General features: G+C 42.0%; 1 protein-coding gene across 1 annotated transcript in view; it reads right to left on the reverse strand.

Annotated features, from left to right (window-relative positions):
- Positions 1 to 5,106: 5,106 nt before the first annotated feature.
- LOC130384082 (cotranscriptional regulator FAM172A homolog) overlaps positions 5,107 to 6,000 on the reverse strand; it is a 53,066-nt gene continuing 52,172 nt past the window's right edge. Inside the window, exon 4 of the mRNA XM_056592093.1 lies at positions 5,107 to 6,000. This exon is cut by the window's right edge and continues 2,115 nt beyond it. The gene's annotated coding sequence lies outside the window, so the exon portion shown is untranslated.

The following is a 6,000-nucleotide window of genomic DNA, read 5'->3' on the forward strand; positions in this document are numbered from 1 at the left end:
TGTTGTTGATTTTGTTCGTCTGCCCTGCTCAGTGTGCTAGGTCGATCTTACCATTTCACACGATTCAAACACCAGGAGGATTATTAAAGCTTTTTAAATTTGTGTCTTAAAAAATAACATAAAAAACGAGCAAATGAACTCTTATTCTACAGTTGAAATGAACGAGGTCAAATGTATCGATGGGAATACAATATAAAAAAGTATATAAGCTGTTTTATTCACTTAAATTATAAATTGATAATTCGGAAGAAAAAATAAAATAGATTTGTATCATATTGTCCTTCTTTAGCCTATATAATTGAAAGTCGATGAAAGATAAACCATGTAGGCTTATGGCCTATTGTAAAATGTGTAATTATTTTTTTAACAATTATTTTAGGCCTACAGGATAGAGAATAATCAGTGCTGGTTTCCAAAAACAATACAATATAAATAATACATTCTGATCATTTAGAATAACAGGTGGATACTGTAGACGTGCATATTCAAAATGCTGCTATTATTCGAGTGCTGTTAATAATATTAGGCGTCATAATCGAATCAAATAAATTACAACCAATATTTAACAATTTGGGAATTAATTAAAATATATATAAACAGCAGGCGAGTCCGAGTCCTCAATCGGGCCTAGATCCACCATGGAGATGAGACGGCTGAGACACGCGTGGAAAGGCTGTCAATCTGTCACCGCTCGACAGCTTTGCTGTAGGGATAAATAGCAATAAACCAGACTTGGCTGCTCTGTTGTTAACTTCACACAGACAATGGCCCGCCGCTGCAGGTAGATTCACTGAGCACCTCACACGGGCCCATCATCGCCCCTCACTCGCTGTCAAACCATCCGTCGCCCTTCCTTCTTCCTTCTTCCTCCTTCCGTCAAACCTCCCCACCCGCCCCCCACCTCCAGCCTTCCTTTTTCTCATTGTTCCTGCTGACTCAGGTAGCAAACACAATGAGGTCTAAAGCAACGACACGAAGAAAGGGTTTCAACTGGATGGGAAGAAAGCGACAGTTAGGCGCTTGTCGTAAGAAGAGAGAGAGAGAGAGAGAGAGAGAGAGAGAGAGAGAGAGAGAGAGAGAGAGAGAGAGAGAGAGAGAGAGAGAGAGAGAGAGAGAGAGAGAGAGAGAAATAACGAGGGAGAGATAGAGATGGGAGAGAGTCGATAGAGAGAGAGAAGGAGAGAGTGGATAGAGAGGGGGGGAGATGTCTTGTTACATATGAATGCATCTGTCTGCTACAATATGAAATGGGAAGGGACAAAGTCTAAGCCACTGGAATGAGAAGAAAAGGCATCAAAGTGCACGCAGGGAAGGGGACTGCAGGCCCTATAATAACATAAGTATAATAACTCGCTTACCATGGAGATTTATAATGGCCCCAACTTTACTTCGCTGCTTGCAACCATGAAACGCATATAAAACGCACACCTGCCACTAACACCTTTCCACCACTCCAATTTCCCTTTTCCTCCCCATTTCCGCCCTGGCTGTCTCTCCCTGTCTCTCAGTAAGCCGGGCCGTTCAGACTCAGACCGGCCCCAGTGCAGCAGTCGAGCTAATTTCAGTTCATTGGATTGCAATAACTTAATTTGGAGCCTCATCTTTTGGGGCGTGTGTAATAAGGATGCTTGGTGCTACCAGTGATGGCGCTTCCAGAGTAATAACTCGGATCTTATTCTGAGGGGAGCCGGGGCAACCCCACGCACTGCTGTGCTGTGCGCCGGAGCCTCCGAGGGCCCTCGTCCAGGAGATGAAACTCATTTATAATGTCTGATTTAATATCGCATTGCACTTTTTTTCTTTTCTTTTTCTTCCTCGAGACTTAAAAAAGGGGAGGATTGAGGAAAAAAAGAGGGATGTGGAGGGGGGAGTGGGAGATTGCAGTGTGCCAAAGCCTTACCTCCATCAATCATTATCACACCAGTTACTATATGTGGATTTAAACTGGGTTGTATTTATATCCCCGACCCACCCTTTTCTGTTGATTTTACAACGATGTTACAAGTTGGGTGAAAATACATTTTTGTTTAGCCCTACCCATAGGCGTTTTTATTTAATGTTAAACTAATACTTAAAAGTATTTCAGTAAAAGCTTCAGTTTATTAGCTTCGTTTAGTTTATTAATCAATTAACTTGATACTTCTGCTACGGAGCGGTAAAGTCCTCGTGATGAATATTGCTTAACTGAATGGCCATAATGAGTAAATATATTGCAACATTTTTATTTTATGAATTTATGACACCTATAAAATCCATTAGATACACGACAGACACACGCAAACACACATAATCTAATAACTAAACGCATAGACGTTCCCACTACCAAGCCAGGTATTTTAATACACCATATTACTCAATAAACACCTGGTCATTGCGGGGTCCTTCCCCCTTAGAGACATCAACAAAATAAGCTAGTGTGTGTCCAGTGAGCTTAAAGTGGAACCCCCCCCCCACACACACACACACACACACACACACAACACTCTTCTCCTCATGCTGGCTTATTATTGGTTACCTCGAATCATCAGAGCCTCCCAGCAGCCTCAAACTTAAAGACTGAGCCCTTCCTTCAGATATATTCTATTTCAGAGTGCGCTTCATCCCCAATGAGTCTTTACGCGGCGAGAGTATCACAAGAGGTGTCATTTAGGGGGCGGCAGGGGTATAGAGTAGCTGCCGCCTGAAAGCTACCATTAAAGCCAAATGGACTGAACACCGTGCAACGCCTCTGCCAACAGCTGTCCACAATCACTGCATTATACGGGCCTTGGATGATCCCCGAGCAGACACCACACACGCAGACCCGCAGACGACTACTTCCCCACTATTAGACAGGACACAAAGTCCCCCCTCTGAAGTATAGTTCTTGTAATAGAAACCATATCCTAGGTTATCGTTTTCTACCATCAGCTCGGGAGGTTTTTTGGCTATACTTTCGCAGGTGTGGGTCATGTTGCACCTGTTCCCGCCGTGCAGGCCAACCGACCGGATAGATTCATGCAGCCCCGCCCATTTTAGGATATATGCAACTTTGAGGCGATATGAAACTCTCTTAAAGCCTCTGCTCCTGCAGATCGGACGTGATTGGCTGCCGGTAGCCGCCTCGGGCTTTGTCTTCGAGGCCTTATTAAAAGGGAAAGTGGCGATTGAAGATAAGTTGTTTCCAGTGGATTAATGGTTTCTCTGCAAGTCAATGAATATGTAATGAACTCGAACGAAAACCGTGCAGCAGCAACTTTCTGTGTGTGTGTGTGTGTGTGTGTGTGTGTGCGTTCGCGCTCTCTCTCTCTCTCTCTCTCTCTCTCTCTCTCTCTCTCTCTCTCTCTCTCTCTCTCTCTCTCTCTCTCTCTCTCTCTCTCTCTCTCTCTCTCTCTCTCATACCTTTTCCTTAAAAAGCAATGTTAAAGGCAGAACGTAAGATGTTATGAGCAGAATAAGCGATACAAAGTTGAACTCACATCGGGCTTAAGCAGCCCATTCTTCCTCCTGTGTGAATAGATGAAAAAGTATTTGCTCTAGCAGGCCTACTGAGAGGGAGAGAGAGAGAGAGAGAGAGAGAGAGAGAGAGAGAGAGAGAGAGAGAGAGAGAGAGAGAGAGAGAGAGAGAGAGAGTTCCTCTTCGCATGATTGGGGAGATTTTTTTTTTCTTCCTTAGTAGGCTATACGCGATAAAACATTGATTGTTGCAGTTAGATGACCCGTAAAATGTGGAGGTTAGTTTTCTCTTCAGAGCTGAGCATATAATTATGCAAATAGTGATGTGACAGTGATCCGCTGGAGTGCACGAGCAGAGAGAGAGAGAGAGAGAGAGAGTCTGGGGCTGCCTGAGGGGGGGCTGGGGGGAGACGGACATTCCAACTCGGCCTATAATGTCTATACTACTTCTCTGAGTGAAGAAGAGTTCATCTTCTGCAGGGATGCCCCACACACCCCTGTGCGCGAGTGCAAGCAAGCGTGACAACAACTCTTTAAACAAAAAAAAAGTAAGAAGAATTGAATGATCAGCCTGGGGTTAGTCACCCCGGTGACACGGGGGAACAGTGCTGGCGTTTGAAGATAAGAGAGATCTCTGCGTTTCAACCGGACTGCTGTTGTCCTGAATATGTATACAGAAGAACCCCTAACTTATTAAATCTTTGTTTTTATGGACTATTTCTATTATCATTTAGGATCGACACGACACTAAAGGAATCGTTCCTGGAGTCTACAGGAAGAAAAATATAGATAAACATTTGCAAAGTTTGAAACGTTAATTGCGCACTATAGGATGAAGGCGCAGGTCTACTGATTATTTACTAAGTTATAAAGGTTAAGGCTGCCTAATACTGAAGACTTTGGCTTCTTGCTTATTAGTTGAGACGAATTTTCCACGCGACAGAAAGTTGAGTTCGACGCGTTCCGCTGCTTTATGAGAGAAGGGACGCGTCGTGAGGGAAGGCGCCCGGTCCCGCTCACCCGGTCCCTCTCACCCTGTCCCATCCGGTCCCGCTCCCTGTACTTGTTGTTGTGAGGTAAATGGATAGATTTCTAAAGATTTATTGAGGGGGGCGTTTAATGACCTTATCGGTTTCCCCCGTGTGAAAACAAATGATGCTGTAAACCTCACTGGGATGGGACTCACCGGGAGAAAATTAATGGCCAAATTGAATTAGTGTTTCTAGTTAACTTTCCTCCTGCCGCCGGGATGTAATCAGTTAAATGCACCAGGCGGCGGGCCGCAGAGTGCTTCCATTGACATGAAGTTTGAAACGCTTTAGTCTTACTCCGAGTAGGCTGTATTAGAGTGGATTGTCATCATTTAAATAAAGAATGACGGATTAAGCTATTTGACAGGCGACTGGTATAAAACTTAAACCTGCACCAAAAGTTAACACTGATGGATCAAGGCTGTTCCATTGGATGTATTTCTCTCAAGTTCTTCTTTTAAATTCACATAGTTGGGATGTAGAGTGATACCTTTAGATAAGAAGTGACTGTATAAAACAAGCAGTAAAATTTCTGCTGGAATATGCATCATATTTATTTTCTTTTTCTAAAGAAAAATTTCTAAAGAGTTTTTCTAAAGCCCTAAACCTTTCTAATGCAATAAAACACATTACGGGTTACTTCAGAAAATGGAGTGTTTTAGGATTCAGCATACATCTTTGTACATTCATTAAATAACCCCCAAAAAATCGAATTGGTAAAATAACTTAAGCTTACAAAGATTTTCTTATTTTAATAACTTTAATAATAACAAAGACACACTTTGTTCGTCCAAGTGGAGATAAATCACTTAATGCAAAAGCCAAGATGCTATTATTATTAATATTGTTATTCTTTTTTTTTTGTTCCCACAAGTCATTTTTATTAGATCCAAAAATAAATTGTAAGAAGTAATTGCATAAACCAAACGTTATGAGTGGTTTCACTCAATCCAAACGGAAGAAATGTATACAAATGAGAACTTAATTTATGCCACAACATAAACATCATCGGAAAATTAACATAATCAGTATTTACATTGAACTTCTACGACCCTTATGCGTTGAGGACTGAACTTTTCAACATGCTCAAGGCAGGCTTTGTCCATTCTAATATGAATTATGAGATTTTTTTGAAATTCCAGAGAACAGAATGTTTATTACGAAAAACTACAACAACAACAAATATGAAAAATTACCTCTTTTTTTTTCTCCTCATCAGGCAAATGAAATTTGAACGGCAGAGAGATAAACAGTGCTTGCTCATTCTGAAATGAAACCCATCAATTCAAATAATGCAGCAACTTCTTTGCTGGAACCTGTAGAGATGTGAATCAAATTAAAAGGAAATTAGGTCTGCAACCATCAGCCCCCGTTGTCTCATTAAAGGTGGGGAGATAATCCCCTAAATCCTTACACCACACACGGCTGGCAGTAGACAATCGATAAAGGAAAGGAAAATTATGGCAACAGTCTTAAAAGAGGGGATATGAGGGTTTGGGGCAACGTATTCTAGGAGTCAAAACGAGTAAGAAAA

Source organism: Gadus chalcogrammus, chromosome 6, assembly GCF_026213295.1.
Source record: "Gadus chalcogrammus isolate NIFS_2021 chromosome 6, NIFS_Gcha_1.0, whole genome shotgun sequence".
NCBI lineage: Eukaryota > Metazoa > Chordata > Actinopteri > Gadiformes > Gadidae > Gadus > Gadus chalcogrammus.